Here is a 16,309-nt window from a genome sequence, read left to right as displayed (position 1 = left end):
CAGAGATAAGGTCCCCACACTCTCATGAGTTTCTGGGAAAGAGAAGTAGGATGAGAAAGCCAGCATTTCTCGCCCACATCCATGCCTGCCATGCTGTTGAATAAATAGTCCGTGCCTCGCACGCTGTCTTGCAAGATCCCCTATCTCAGAGCCTTTGCCAACACCGGGCTTTCACCAAGAGCATGGCCCAGAATCCTTGAGGCCAATCTACTCTTCCATCTCGCCGGGCCCTGGGATGCCTCCCCAGGATGCCTTCCCGAACCACCCAGACACCACCAAGCTCTTCCTCCTCTGAAGTCACTGGAAGTACAAGACTGCCAGAACCCTGCTTGTTTTGTGCATGTTTTCTCCCCTGCACCCAGCCCCTAACCCAGTGCCCAGGACACAACAGGTGCTCTCGACATCTGTTGGATAACAGACTGAATGAAGATCGCTGCACAAACTAACGCTCACCGCTCTACGATGGGCTCTTTTGAAAAAATATAATAACACCTTGCCTCCTTCCGGAAAGGTTTTCAAATTATTTACAATGCAGATTGTTGGGGCCCCAATGAGGTGGATTCAGGAGTGCAGGGATGTGGCCGTGGAATCTGCATTTTAACAACATTCCTAGGGGTTGCTGATGCACATATCAGCGTCCCCTGGCCAGTCTTTAAGAAGCTCTACCATGGACAATGGGGAGCCATGGAAGGTGTGGGAGCAAGAGCATGACTTTATCAGTATGGGACTTAAATAGGGCTGCAGTCAGGAAGATGAAGTGGTGAACCCCGGGGGTGGTGGGAGAGATGCGTTGGGAGACAGCATGGGGGTAGAAAGTGTCAGAACTGTCTTGTGAGCTTAGAGGCAGAAATCTTCTCAGCAGGAGTTTTAGGGGACCTACAGCGTGTTTATTTGGGGTATTTCAGGGAGGCTTTCTGGGCTTCACCACTTCATGGGAGGAAGGACCATTAACAAGAAGAAATTGACAGATCACAAGGTTGGAATGTGCGTGGTGGAGGGAAGAAAGGAAAGATATGCCCCCTTGCCTTCTTCCCTCTTCACTTCCGAAAGCCCCTTAGCAGGCCCCCAAACCTCTAATCCCAGCGGCAACCCCCACCCCAACCTGTAGGGTCTGGAGGGACCAGACTCCCGGCTTCTACCCTCCCAGGGTGCTCGCAACAGCATCTGGCCATGGACCCTGGGCTCTGGCCGGCGGCATCTGTTTGCAATGTTCGACTCAGTAGTTTTATTTCTGCTCAGCGGTATAATATAAACTATCTTGTTACACGGCAGGCAGGCTGGGCACAGAGCCGGGCCGCTCTGCAATCCTGCTGCAGGACCAAAGCAAAGCTTAAATGAGCTGGTGGGCTCAGGCAAGGCCCTTTCTGCGTGGGGAAAGCAGTCAGGAAATGGCTGCTTTGGAAAGTTCTCCTCGGCCTGGGCCTCTGCTGTGTGATTCCCAGGGCAGCTCCTGGCTGACCCCTGGAATCTGCACCACCCACAACACCCATGTGGGTGCACAAGTCCCTGCGTGCCCATGTGCGCGCACACACACGGACACACACACTTCACATCCCACTTCCTGTCCATTTCTGGAGGCTGCACAGATAGATGAGAACTATTTGCTATAAGGATGGATGTTGGGTACAAGGTTGAATTCTGGAGTCGGCCTGCCTGGGTGTCAGTTCTTGCTGTATGATGTTGGGCCAATGCCTTCACCTCCCCTGGTCTCAGTTTCTTCATCTGTACAATGGGATCACAGTAATTCCCCACCCCAATGACTCAGGGCTGTTCGGAGATCTTCCACGAGGCAATCTCTGCAAAACGCTCAGCACGGCACCCTGTGTGTGGTGCATGCTCCAGAAACACTAGCTGTTATTACAACTTTTGGGATGTTTGAAACAAAATGCAAAGAAAGATCAGCTGGTATTGGGAGCAGCTACTGGTATGGTCATTATGTTCAACCCAGAGTGAAGGAGATGTGCCTCGTCCCCACTCCCCACAGACCCCTTTTGCAGCAGATGATGGGGTCCCCAACTTGGGAGAAGAGACAGGCAGGCCCCTGTCTAACTCCTCAAAGAAACAGATATGGGGGACCGTTCTGAGATGTGATGGGGAAACAGGACCCCTGGCCCTCTGATTTCTCATACCCATGGTTGAGGGTAAAGAAAAGGCAGAGTAGGGATCCCTGGGTGGCACAGCGGTTTAGCGCCTGCCTTTGGCCCAGGGCGCGATCCTGGAGACCCGGGATCGAATCCCACGTCGGGCTCCCAGTGCATGGAGCCTGCTTCTCCCTCTGCCTGTGTCTCTCTGCCTCTCTCTCTCTCTGTGACTATCATGAATAAATAAATAAAATCTTTAAAAAAAAAAAAAAAAAAAAAGAAAAGGCAGAGTATAAACTCTGAGAGGCCTGACCTGCCCCACGTTCACAGACACTAAAGACGGGTGCTCTTGACTCTGACCACCCCGAGGTGCTGGACATAACCATGCACAGACCCTGGATCTGGACATTCCCAAAGTCGGAAGGGTAGTCCCTCAGCCCTGAACCCTGAGGGACAGTCCCAGTGCCCACTCCCCAGCTCCCTCCCTCTGGCTCACCCCCTCTGCTAGGTGCCCTGGCACCCCCGCCTCTAGGGGGAGCCCGAGAGAGGCATCTTCCCTTTCTTTTTCTATCCCTGGTGAATACCAAGCCCAGCACTCCAGGTTGGGTAGGTGCTCAACAAATGCTGAATGTGTGTGTATGCACACGTGTGTGCTACACTGAGCGAAGGATGTATGTTGTCTGTTGGACTTACATGAGGGTGTGTGCATGGGTGTGGGGAGGACATGGGGAGGGTGTGTGCCTATGCACACATACGTGTGACCCTGCAGCAGGTTGTGGATTCTCTGAATGCCCCGTGGGTGGCTAGCGGAAGTCCTGCCCAGCTGCAGACAGCCTGGCCACCACACACTGGGGTGCCCACCTAGAGCTGATGCAGTGAAATTTGAAAATTAAAGGTGGGGATGGGGGCTGATGTCGGGAGGTCATGAAAAACCACTTAGAAAAGCCACTTTATCTGTAAAGGAAACAGCCCACTACAAACCGTGGCAAAGACCCTTACACTTGGGGTGAGTGTGAGGGGGTGGAGAGAGAGGTCTTCAGACCCAGGACCAACTGGGCCGGGACAGTCGGGGGCCCCACGCATCAGATAACCTCAGATCCCTGCCCTGAAATGAATGAATTTACATCGACTTGGCTTTCTGTCCACTGTCGGCTACAAACCACATCGACTGGTTGTCTGTCTCCACTACCCCTGCTCCTTGCCTCTCTGTCTCTCCTGTGGTTGTGCTTCCTTCTCCATCTCTCTGCAGCCCTCCTGTCTCTACTTCCTATCTCCCCGGGTCTCTCCAGGCGCCTCCTTGGCCTTCTGCCTCTGAGTTTCTCCCTCCAACTGCCAACCTCCAAACCTGCCTCTGTCTCTTCCTCCTGGGTGCTTTTCCCTCTGGATCTCGAGCTGCCTATCTCCGACCTCTGTCTGGGTCTCCTCTGCAGGCACTGGTCCCCGGGGATTTCCCTCCCTGCCCCCTGTGCGTGCTGGCAGCCCGCCCCAACCGCCCCAACAACAGCGACAGCAGGCCTGGGGATCATCACTCAGCGGCCCTGCCCGATCCAGCGCCGGCCCCTTTGTGAGCGGCTCCCTCCCCTGCACTGCCCACCCCCAGGACTTGCTTTTTCTTTCTCCTTCCCAGGCCCGCAAAAGCCAGGGCGTCTCTCCAGCCCAGAATGTGGAAAAATGTGCACCCACAGGGAGGCCGAGGATGAGCATCAGAGCTGGACCACCCCCCCCCACCCCCCCAGCCCCCCCCCCCCCCCCCCCCCCCGCGTAAACCCTGGGACCATTAGGGAGACATCCCCCACGGCCACTGCCGCCACCCGGGCCTCTGCTGCTCAAAGCTCTGCTGGGCAGCCCCTAGCAGCAGCAGCAGTCTGGGTAAGGTCAAATTCAAGGCCATGGGAGGCCTGACCTGAGTGGCCTTGGCCAACAAGTGCCCCTCTCTGGCTCTATAAAGTAATGCTCGGGGTCCTCATTCAGCTGTAAGTGGAGGGTCAGTGGTCTATCCAGACTGTCTGCCCCCTGCCTCCAGCCGGTGCCCAGCCCGCAGAGATGTTGATAGCACTGCCTGAAATCCACCGTAGGGCTCCTGAAAGGCTTCTCCCTGCTAAGCCTTCATGCAGCCTCCATCTGCTGCCTTGGGCACTATCCTCTCTCAACCCACCCTCTCCCTTTTCCTGGAGCCCATAAGGAAAACCTGAGATTTCTACAGTGAAAAGTTCGGTTCCCCCTGCGGAGTCACTAGGAATAGAAATAGCTCAATAAATCAGCCCCAAAACATTCATCAGCAAATTTCTGGAGCTATCGACCACACAGTACAGGTGATACCAGTCGTTGCAGGAACAATGCACTTCCTGGGACTCTGGCTTTGAGTACCTGTGATCACACCAAGGATGGCCCAGCTCTGTGCCAGATTTAGGCCAGGGAGATGCAGGATCACAAACTGCAACAGAGCTGGCTTATAGAAAGGGCTAGAGAAGGTGTAGTCCCTAAATAACAGCAGTAATAATAATAATAATAATAATAATAATAATGAAGGAGGAGGAAGAGAAGGGTGAGTTGAGTGGGGGTATGCTGTGTCTATGTGGGTCTAGAATCGGTACTCGCATAAACTGCTCTGGATGAATATTTATGCAGGCATTATCAGGCAATCTGCCAGGGCCAAGCCTAATCCCTCCAGCCAAGCCCTTAGCCCTGTAGCCCATGACCTTGGGCTCAACGCCTGGTGAAAAGGAGGCCTTAGAAGAATCCCAATGATGGGGTTAGCAACCCACTTCTTGTGTAGAAGCCCATAAAACCCATCTTTGGGCTGGTGTCAAGAGGCCTTTGAGGTGCTTGCCAAAGAAAGAGCATTTGTTTCTTTGAGCCTCCCATTGTCATTCACCCTCCAGAAATCTGGGGACCTTGATTTCACAGAACGTCAGGTCTGGGGACCAGTTCTGCTGGGCTCTGAATCGGCTTTTTGGCCCATGGCTTCATGAGCCTCTCAGAATGTCAGGACCATCGAGTGCCTTCATAATTAAATAATCTAACTCCCTGTACCACCGTGACTCTGCAGTTGGAGAAACTGAGGCCCAGAGAGAGGACTAGCCTGCACAAAGTCACACAGTAATTTGAGTACAGAAGGAAAACCTAGGCCTGTCTCCCTTGCTTCTTTTTACAGAGCTTCAGCAAGTATCCTGGCCCAGGAGGGAGATGGTGAGGGGCAGACCACTTGGGTTCCACGTTTGTGTCCCTCCTGACTTGATGTGGGACTTCACGTCACGCTCTACCTCTAACCAGGCCTTAGTTTCTATATTTGGAGGGTAGCTAGAATGACTGCCCCAAGATCTGCTCATTCTATTCTGCAGCCTATATCAGAGAAAATCAGAACTGACTGCCATCAGAATGTGCCACATTTCCAAGAAGTGAGCTCCCAGCCGGAGCCTCTTCCCTACTCCAGTTCTGGACTCCCTCCCTACCTGATTGGGTCTGTGACTTTGAACAAATGATTTAACCTGTCTATGTCCTTTAAAGGGATGAACTGAACAAACCGAACATCCCTACCTGCAGGGCTGTTGATATGTAAAAAGAACTATGCATCAGGCATAGCATAGTAGGTGCTCAATAAATGCTTGCTACTATTATTATTTTTATTCTTTTATAATCTTTTTTTAAAAAAAGATTTTATTTATTCATGAGAAACACACAGAGGCAGAGACATAGGCAGACAGAGAGGCAGGCTCCCTGCAGGGAGCCCGATGCAGGACTCGATCTTGAAACTCCAGGATCTTGTCCTGAGCCCAAGGCAGCTGCTCAACCACTGAGCCAACCCAGGTGCCCCTATTATTTTTATTCTTATTAGTAATACCTGATCGGTTTCTCCCATCCCCAATTTTAAGACCTCCCTCCCAGATCTGCCCTAGAATCTGCTCCCCAAGTAAGAGGAGGTAGGGTCCATCAGGAGATGGAAGGTGGACAGCCCTTAGCTTGCAGACTAGTGCCCCTGGCTAGCTGCCCAGAGCCAAGGCTATGCACCCCAGTGGTGGCCGCCTTTGAAGCCACCGCCTTACGTAACTCCTTGCCCCCCCATCTTCCTGTTTGTCCCCAGAGTGACCTTGGGGAAGAAAACACAGTGCAGGGTCAGTAAGCCTGGGATTTCTTTCACATGACTCAGGATAATGTTGGAAAAAGCTCTCCAAAGGCGAATAGTGGTGCTTAGGAGTGTTTGTGCCTGAGTTCAAATCCTGACTGCAGGAGCGCCTGGGTGGCTTGGTGGATTAACCATGGACTCTTGATCTCACCTCAGGTCTGGATCTCAGGGTTCCAGCCCCATACTGGGCTCTGTGCTGGACTTGGAGCCCACTTAAAAAAATAAAAACTAAAAATCCAGACTCCAGCTCTTCCTTGCTGTGTGACCATGGACAGGTGACAACCTTTCTGCACCTTGATTTTCCTATGTGCCATGTGGCCACTATACAACTCACAAAGGCATTATGAAAAATATTTGTGACAGGTGAATGAGTAGAAGGTTCAGAACAGTGGTTGGCACATAATTGCTGCTTATCAAAGGGCAGTTGTTATATGTATTTAATAATGTTATATTAAGTCATAACTAATAATTATTGCTTTAAAAAAAAAAGCGTGCTCAAAATTGGACTTGAATTCCAACAGGGTGGCTGAGAAACTGACCTCATGGCTCAAGCCTGTTTCCCTCATTTGAAACATGACCGTAACACCTCCTGGCCGGAAACGGGCTGAAAATTGAATGAGGACTAACATGGAAAGGGCAGGACTGGACACTTAGGAAACTCACTTCTGCTAAGCCCCAGCCCTTTCACGTCTCCACTACCTTCCTCTGGGAACTTCCAATTCGGGTTAGGGAATGTGCATGCACGTGCACACGCACAATTCCTTAGGGAAAGGGTCCGCGGAGGGAACCGTCCCCTCCCCCGACTCGCCCCCAAAGGGTCTGAAGGCGCCGTCTAAAAAGCTCGGATCCACCGGAACAGCCTCCGCCTCCCCTCACGGGTGTAGACCGAGATTCGCGGGGACAGGAGGGAGGAAGAATGTTTGCGCAGCCTTCAAACGACTTGGCAGGCCACAAGAGAGAAAAGGCCGCTCCGGGGAGAGTTCAAATTGAAATTACACGGAGTGGAGAACGTGCAGATCAGCTCTGAAGCTCATAAAAAAAAAAAAAAAAAAAAAAAAAAAAGCGAGGTGACTGAGAAGAACAAACACGCCTCCAGAGGGAAAATGGAAAAGTTCGTAAAACGCGCTCTTCAAAGCCTTGGCCAGGAGTGCGGGGGAGGGGCCGGGCAGTGGCCTGGGGACAAGGCCGCGGCCCCCTGGGCTGTTCCCATCCCGGGTCGGGAGGGGAGAAACTGGCCGGGCCGCCCTCGCCGCCGGGTCTCGGGCACCCCGGGAGGTCACGCCTCCCCGCCCTCCGCGCCTCCCCCCGACGCGCCTCCCCCGGGAGGCCGGAAGAGGTGGAGAGATGCCATGCCGGGCCGGGCTGGGGGGGACCCACCCACGGGGGACCCGCCCAGCCACCCACCCACCCAGCCGGCCGAAGGTGCTGGCCCGGGATCTAGGAAAGCTGGGTCCTGCAAGGTAGGCAGGGGCTAGATCACTGGCTCAGTGGACCCTCCGCGGCAGGTCGGGCCCTGTTGGCATTTGGTCAAAGAGCGCGTGGAAAGCCTGCGGAACCCTCCGGGGCAGGCCAGGCTCTGCTGCCAGCCGGTGGTCGCGACCTCAGCCGGCTTCGGCTGCGGAGGAGGCCGCGGTCGGCCCGGCCCCACGGCGCGCCCTGCGCCCCGCGCTCTCGGCGCCCGGCCCTGCTCCCGGGTCAGCATCCGCGCTCAGCCGTCTGCGCGGTTCGCCAGCGTCACAAACACGCCACCGCTCCCGGGCGGTTTGCATCACTCCCAGCCTCAGCCTGGACCTGAAGCTCACGCCCCGCTCGCACTACCCCAGGTCACCCCACCCCACCCCAGGTATCGTCCTATAAGGTCCGGGGCGTCCCGCATCCCCAGCAGCCGCGAGCCCGCGCGCGCACCCGCCTGCTTCTCTCGCTCGGGATTCGGGATTCGGGATTCGGGATTCGTCCTCCGAGCGGGCGAGCGAGGAACTTTCTCCGAGCTACTGACCTGAGCAGTGCTGGGAACTGGTCCCGACGCTGGACTCGGGAGCTTCCGCGGAGCTTCTACAAGCCTCTGGCCTCATTCGAGCCGCAGTGATCCCGCAAGGTCGGGGAAATTGAGGCTCGCGAAAGTTAGGGGGCCCCCAGGGGCAGGCTCCCTGGAGGAGACGCAGTTGGCCAGAACGCAGAGTTACGGCCTTCAGATCGGAGTGGGCACGTCCTGAGGCGCCTCTCTGACCTCCTCGAACTGGGTCGTGCCCAGTGGTCCATCCTGCTGAGAAACGCAGCCTCTGACCCAGGAAGCCCAATGGGGGGAGGGCTGCCGATTTCCCTCATCCTCATCCTCATCCTCACCGGGTTGGGGCCAATTTCTCCCACGAACGCGCTACCCCCTCTCCGCCCCTCCCCCTCCATTCCTTCCAGCCCCCACCGAGCTTCTCAGAATTTCTTGACCAACACCTGGAAACTAACAAGGAAATTCAACCCTCGCTCGAAGCCTGTGCCTGTATCCATTGCATCACTGACTCTCAACCTTAAGAGGGAACTACAGTCACCTGGAGGGCTCTGCTGCAACCAGGTGGCCGGGCCCCACCCCCGGAGCCCCGGAGCCGCAGGTCTGCGGTGGGGCCGGGAATTTGCATTTCTAACGGGCTCCCCGGGGCCCGCGGTGCCGGTGCTGCCGCTGAATACGTTTTGAAAGCCAGCCCTCGACCTGCAGGGCTGATGCTCAGTGGCTCGTACCTGACGTCCACGTGCGGGGATGCCAGGCTGCTCTATCCCCAGCACCACGAGGCTGCGCACGCAGTCAGCGCCTCATGAATACTTGGGCGTAATTGTGAATGCTAAATGCCGTCACCCAGTACAGATATTTGATGTGTGCCTGGCACTTTTCTGGGCGCATTAGAAGTAGCAGTTTAACACCAACCAGGACAAATGCCAAAACAGAGCCTCAGCACGGGGATGTCGGGACTGAGAAAGTCTTGTTGTGAAGCCAAGAGCTGCCCGGTGCTTAGCAACCAGTCTTCTCCAGTAACCTGGGGCTAAGTATCTTAACGGGAAGGACCAGGAAGGCTGGCTCTCTAGGCAGGCAAGAGTAGAAAAGGGAAGCCCTGAACCTCTGGGCTCCCCACACCCTGGAATGTACACTCCTAGCACCCACCTTGCACCTGCTTCGGCCAGCCCAACTAGTTATCCCGAGGCTGGGAGGGACCCAGCACACCCAGAGCCACACTTTCTGTACTGGAGTTGCCCATAACCTTTCTGAAAGTTCCAGAACCCTCTACCAGTGCTTAAGGGTTTCAGATACCAGAGGATTCCACGGTTTACGGTTTACTTTAAGAGGCATACCTATCTAGTCAGCGGGGAGTGGGGTGGAGGATCTTCCAAGCGAGGCACAGCATCACCTGGAAACTGTCACCGGGGTAACACACGGTGAGGAAGAGGGTCCCCTGGAGAGCTGAGGGTACCCCCTCTTACAACCTCCAGGTGGGGACCCCCTCCCCCTCTAGTGATGGGGCCAAGCAAGCTCCTGTGTTCAAACTGCATTTCATCCCTGAGTTCTGCACACAGCTCGGGCGTTCCTGGGCCACGTCGTAAAAAAATTTACAAGACTATGTTAAACTGGCAGTAAAAACAATTAACTTTAATGGTACCTCGGGTGGGTGGCTGGGTGGGTCAGAGGGAGGGCCGTGCTTCCTCCTCTCCTGACCTGGAAGCCAGGTAAGAGAAGGGACCTGCTGTCAGGCAGGCCTTTGGGTTCAGAAGTTCAAGGTTAAATCTAGAAAAGGGCAGAGCATACAGGCCTGCAGGGGTGATTTCAAGTCCCCCTTGACAGTTGCCAGCTTAGTGACCCTGAAGAAGCCTCTTAACCACTCTGAGACTCACTATGCTCATCTATGAAATGGGAAAGTATAAAACATCTATTAAAATGGGAATTTATTTTTTAAAAAAAATCTCCTTGGGATTGTAAGGATTGCAAGTGACAGTTATTTTGTAAGCACCTCCCACCACACTTGGCTGTTAGGTAGGTGGGTACATAGATAGACAGATGGACACGTTTATTAAGCATGTTTGTTTAATAAATGACAAATGTTAGTTTCTGGAGCACTTGGGCTTCCTGGGTGTAAAGTGAAGTGGAAATCCCAGGCTGTTTTGCTGAGACTGGAGCCCCCTTGTTCAGAACCCCGATTTGGCCAGCATCATTTACAGGTACTTTTCCTGCTAAAACTGACCTCCTTGTCCACTCAGTGACCCTGGAAGTGACCCCATGCTCAGGCGGCCTGGAGCCCCAGGCTTTGAAACTGACCTGGATTTCTGGAGAACTGGCAAGGAAATGAGAGTGGCCAGGGGGTGGCGACAGGGCCTCTGCTCCCATGTGACCTGGTCCAGTCCGGAAAGCCCTAATTCTGCAGGTCCCCTTGACCTGGAGATAATTAACCATCCATTTCAGGGAAACCTCTGTCTGTTTGTGTGTGGCCCTCACCGCCAACCAGGATTGGGGAAGAGATGCCCCTGCCTGGAGACTGCCCATGGGAGGAAACCACCCATTGACCTGTTTCTCTGCCCTGAGCAATCAGTAAGGAAATAGGAGGGTGGGGGGAAATGTCCCCCTCTCCTAGGGGCTAGTTCTCCATGCTGCAGGGGAGGCTGGCCCGGTGTAAGACCCACACTCCTTGCTAGGACCCTCTTCAGGCAGCCATCCATGAGGCCTCTGGCTCTGCCCCTCTCTGGGCCACAACCTGGTGGCACTCTGAGCCCTGGTATGGAACCACTGCCCTCGGGCTCAAGGAATCCCACCCACATCAGAGCATGCCCCCTGCCATTCTTTTCTGAGTAACAACGTCCATTCAGAGCCCATTTCTATTTATTCTGTATCCCTCACCCCTAGCAGATATTTGTGCCCATTTGTTTCAGGCACTTAAACAAAGTTAAAAGGCTGGCATGATGATCCGGGGTAAAGCGGTATGCTGGCTAACTTTTTGATAGGGCTAAAGGGTGCCCAGATGGTTGGTAAAACGTTATCTTTCAGGTGTATCTGTGAGGGTGTTTCCAGAAGAGGTTAGCATTTGAACTGGTGGACCGGCTAAATAAGACGGCCCTCACCAGTGTGGATGGGCATCATGTAAGCTGCTGAGGGTCCCCCCCTAAAACAAAGAGGAGGAAGAGAAAGAGCAAATTTTCTCTCTGCTTGTACTAAGACAGCCACGTTCTCTCGCCCTCAGGCATCACTCTTTCTGGTTCTCAGGCCCTGGATCCTTGACTGGGACCTACATCATCAACCCCCGGTCTGTAGACCTTCAGACTTGGACTGAATTACACCAGCGGCTCCCCTGCATCTCCAGCTGACAGATGGCAGATCATGGGACTTCACAGCCTCCATAAGCATGTGAACCAATTCCTATAATAAATCCCATTGCCATGAGGTGAATCCCAATCATAGGAGGAGGCCATGGGAGTTGTTGCAATCAACTATCCCAGCTCAGCCCAGCCTCTGAGTCAGCCAGCTCCGGTGCCAGACAGGTGAATGAGCCAGGCTTCAGGTGTGAGAACTGTCCTCCCCCTGTTCAAATCACTCCCAGCCATTCAGACACCATGGAGCAGAGGCAGGCTATCCCTGCTGTTCTCTGTCCAAATTCCTGGCCCATAGAATTTGTGAGCGTAATGAATTAGTTGTCTTTAGGCCACTGAGTCCTGGGTGGTTTGTTACAGAACAATAGATAACCAATAACCAGTACAGTGACCTTCCTCAAAGGGAGCTTCACTTTCCCCATCCGCAAAATGTGGATATGAACACCTTCCAAAGTTGATCCTAGAAGTGAATGGGCTCAAATAGCAAAAGGACCAGGCACAGAGGCCCACTGGACTCAGGAGGTTAGGACATGCCGTGCAGCTCTCAGAGAACTGCGCACCCTGAGATTCTTGACACCTGGACCGCCTGCTCCATCTCACCATACCCAGAGAAACTCGATCAACACCTCCTCCAGATCTCATGTCCAAAAGGAGCCCCACACACTGCATACACCCCACCACCACCAACTCTCCTTTGCGTTCCCATCAAAGAATTTGTTTCCAGACGGCAAGCCTGCCAACAGCAGAAATAAATCACAACTGGGAAGTACATGAACATGAACATTATCCAGAGAGGAACAATTCAGCAAACGTTTCTCCCCCTTCCTCACTCCTTCCAAACTAATAACAATTCAATTATTTGGCTGCCACTGTAAATGATGAAACACCATGTGGCATCCCTGCGTGGGAAGGGGGAAAGCTTTGGGAAAGGAGATGAAAACTGGCCAAGAGGACACACAGAGAATCACAGAAAGGAAAAGAAAAATAATAATAGGAGGGGGTGTTCCTCTCTGAATTGGGGAAAATAATAACACTGATCACCATCACCATCATTGGCATAACCCTTTGTTACATGATGCTCTTACATCCATTATTGTCTTGACCCTTGAGAAAGCCAGAGAGGTTGACTGGGAGGATGTAACCCATCCCCATGGAACAGAGACAGGAAGTGGTGCTTAGAAAAGCAGCCAGGTGAGGCAAAAGGAGCACCCAGTCTGCAGGAAGAAAAAGCTGATTTGTTCACATATTCCACAACTATTTTAAAAACCAGTTATATATTGGTCACAAGACCAGGTTCTGGAGATACATTGGTGAACAAAATAAACAAGAATGCCTTTACTTGCCAATTTGAAGAGAAGTATTAATTTTTTAAATGAACATAGTAAGTAGAGGTGAAGGTAAATGGTTCCTTACAAGGCAAGAAGGGCCACAATAAAAACAAAACCAAGGCAGGAAGGAGGGAGGGAGAGGGTTGCACTCTTTGATGGAGTGGACATCGAAGACCCCATTCTATGAGCAAAGGCTATAAAGATGCGAAGGAATCTATCCCTCAGCAGTATGGGGGAAGGGCAGCACTGGCAGGGAAATAGCCAGGTCAGGGGACAGAGGTGGGAGGTGCTTGCAAGTTCTAGGATCAGCAAGGAGGTCAGCTGGGTAGAAGCAAAGGGAACAAAGGGAGAGGGAGTAGTAGACAAGGAGGTCAGAGAGGTAATGGAGAACCAATCAGGCCAATGTGAGGTCTTTGCTGTTTACTCTCAATGAGACGGGAGCCATGGGAAGGTTTAAAGCAAGGGAGGAACAGCATCTGACTTGGGCTTTCAGAGGCTTCCTCCAGTTGCCGTTGAGAACAGCCTGTGGCAGAGAGACTAGCTAAGACAACATCCCGGGTATGGATGACAGCGGCTTAAACTTGAGTGGAACAGGTAAACGTGGGAAGAAGTGGTTGGATTAGAAATGCATTTTTGAAGACAAGTCCAATAGGACCTGTGCCTGCTACATCCCAACCCCTTGAACAGTGCCTGGATCCCAGTAGGTTTCAATAACCAGATGTAGAAAGAATAAAGTGGACTGTTGGAGAAGATCTTTTCAATGAGATAAGCTCAAAAGCTGAAGTTTAAAGGTAAGAAGACAAAGAAAGGGCTAGGACATCCAGCAGAGGGTGGCCCCACTGATTCTTGCCCCCCGGTAGTCACACCCCATCTAATCTCCTCCCACATCAGATAGGACCAACTTGCATTCCTAATAGGATCCTGCAAAAATGACATACTGTGGCTTCCAAAGCTAGGACACAAAAGACATTGCAGCTTCCACCTTCTTCACCTTGAATCTCTCACTCGGGGGAAACCAGCATATTTTCATGAAGCCACTCAAGCAGCCCATGGAGAGACCCACAGGGAGAGAAACTGAGCCTTCCTGCTGAAAGCCAGCACCTATGTGAACGTATCCTGGGTGTGAATGAGCCATCTCGCAATTGGATCCAATGGCCACAGCTGAGCCTTCCAATGACAGCAACCCCGACCAACTTACAAGTGCCCCTTTGTAAGACCTTGAGCAACCTTACTGTTGTTTTAAGCCTCAGGTTAAGGATAATTTGTTACACAGCAGTAGCTAACTGATACAGTGCCCAGAGTTAAGGAAGAAACAAACCAACAAGATGGTTTAACCTTACATGTGCAAGAAAGAAAAACAGGAGGTGGTGATGGGCATTAAGGATGAGATGAGTACTGGATGTTATACTATATGATGACAAATTGAATTTAAACAAAATATTAAGAAAAAAAAAGAAAAAGAAAAGTAAGAGGGTAAGGACTAAGGGCCTGCCAAAGATGTGGAAAGCCTTGCAGACCACATGAAGGACCACAAGAAGGATTTTACTGTAAGTGTGAGGGGAAGTTATTTATCAAAGGGGTTTTGGTTAGGGAACAACATGACCTACATTTACAGTGTCAAGGTCTTCTGAAAATTGATAGGAGAAGGGCAGGAAATCACAAAGAGGCTCACAGTCTCAGGGAGGCAACGAGGGTGGCTGTCAAGTTTGAAAGAAGCAGGCATACCAGAGGTGGAGTTCGAAGGCCAGCCCAACCAAATCAGGTGAGAGTTTGGATTACAGGAGACAGAGCAGGAGAGCAGAAGTCCTGAGAAAGAAGTGAGGCCCTTCCCAGGAAATTGTCGGACCAGAGAAAGAAGTTTCCAGAGGAGAGTGCTAAGAGTTTTGCTGGGGACATCTGAGATGTTGGCTGTCCTGGAGAGGCTGATGGGCTGTGCAAGGAATTTTTAAGCCTAGAATAGGAGATGAGGGAGGGGCTCACAATTTAGCAAAAAGCTGCCACTGAAAGTCATAGAACCACATGGGGACATCGAACAGGGACACAGTAGTGAGAAGAGAACTAGAAAATGTTGAAAGATTTCCCAATATTGGGAGATTAAGGAGGGCAAGGAGCATCCTCCCAGAAGACATGGGAGGAAACAGAGACATGGAGGGGGGGTCCCCAAGGCTGACTTGAAAGGACCACAGGGCAATTTGGGGCACCTGATAGAAATAGAAATGCTCTAGGGGCACCTGGGTGGCTCAGTGGTTGAGCATCTACCTTCAGCTCAGGGTGTGATCCCAGGGTCCGGGATCAAGTCCCGCATCGGGCTCCCTGCATGGAGCCTGCTTCTCCCTCTGCCTGTGTCTCTGCCTCTTTCTCTGTGTGTCTCTCATGAATAAATAAATAAGTCTTAAAAAAAAAAAAAGAAATAGAAATGCTCTCGATCCTGATCCTGGTGGTAGTGATGTGATTATATGTACTTATCAAACTCCTTGAACCATACACACACAAAAAGCTGAATTTTGTTGTATATAAATTACCCCTCATTAAAAAAAAAGTTCTAGAACTATAAGAACATGCATGCATGCTAAGACAAGTGACGCTGTAAGAGAAGGAGAAATTAGTGACGCTTCGGAGAAAAGGTTGAGTAAAAGAAATCATTGGAAGCCCAGTTCCGCCACTTACCAGCTGAGCGACCTTAAGCAAGCCCATCTCTGGACCTCAGTCTCTGCATCTGTAAACTGGGTGTCTTTTCCTTAGAGTTGTTTTCGGAGATTATGAGATGATGTATGTCAAGTGTTTCCCAGGGTGGCTGGCTTAGCTAAGTGCCCTGCGAATCTCAATTGCTCCTTCCCTTCCCCTCCTGAAAAAACAACTTCCATTAGGTGCGCCCAATCACCAAATTTGTATTCCAGTCTTAGGAATTAATAGACTACAGGACAAGCGATGAGGCCAACCCTAACCACCCCACAGGGTGCCTTCTGAGTGCCCGGCACTATGCCAACCTCTTCCATGCACTACCTCATTCCCTCATTCTTCCTCCTCGTCTTGCTGAGGCCAGTAATTACCATCACTGCGCCAACCTCAAAGCCTCTGGCCTCTCAAATTCCCGTGACATGATGTCACGAAGCAAGTCCCAGCTGTCACTTCCAATCCCCTAGGAGAGGCCACAGATATGCAGTTTGCCCAAGAGACAGCAAGAACCCAAGGATATCCTGGTGGAAGCCGCAGAGTCCTGTCCCTTGGATGGACCCTGGAAAAAGAAACCCCGGTTGCTGTCCACAGTGACCTCTCTGAACCAGAGCTCAGCAGGTTCTCAGTCTGACGTCCCTGGCTGCATAGGATTTCTCAGTGCCTCATTTTCCCCATCTGTAAAATGGGGATAATGACCACACCTCCCTAATAGGGCTGACCTAAGAATAAAGTTATTTGTACATGTGAGATGCTTAGACCCTTAT

General features: G+C 52.1%; 1 long non-coding RNA gene across 1 annotated transcript in view; it reads right to left on the bottom strand.

Annotated features, from left to right (window-relative positions):
- LOC140619354 (uncharacterized) overlaps nt 1-8,586 on the bottom strand; it is a 383,332-nt gene extending 374,746 nt beyond the window's left edge. The window contains exon 1 of the long non-coding RNA XR_012019234.1: nt 8,201-8,586. This is a non-coding gene — a long non-coding RNA (uncharacterized lncRNA). The remainder of the gene's footprint in view (nt 1-8,200) is intronic.
- Between the last annotated feature and the right edge of the window lie 7,723 nt (nt 8,587-16,309).

Source organism: Canis lupus, chromosome 27 (assembly GCF_048164855.1).
Source record: "Canis lupus baileyi chromosome 27, mCanLup2.hap1, whole genome shotgun sequence".
Classification (NCBI taxonomy): domain Eukaryota; kingdom Metazoa; phylum Chordata; class Mammalia; order Carnivora; family Canidae; genus Canis; species Canis lupus.
Note: the sequence above shows the minus strand (reverse complement) of the source record. Positions and strands in the feature narration are given on the sequence as shown.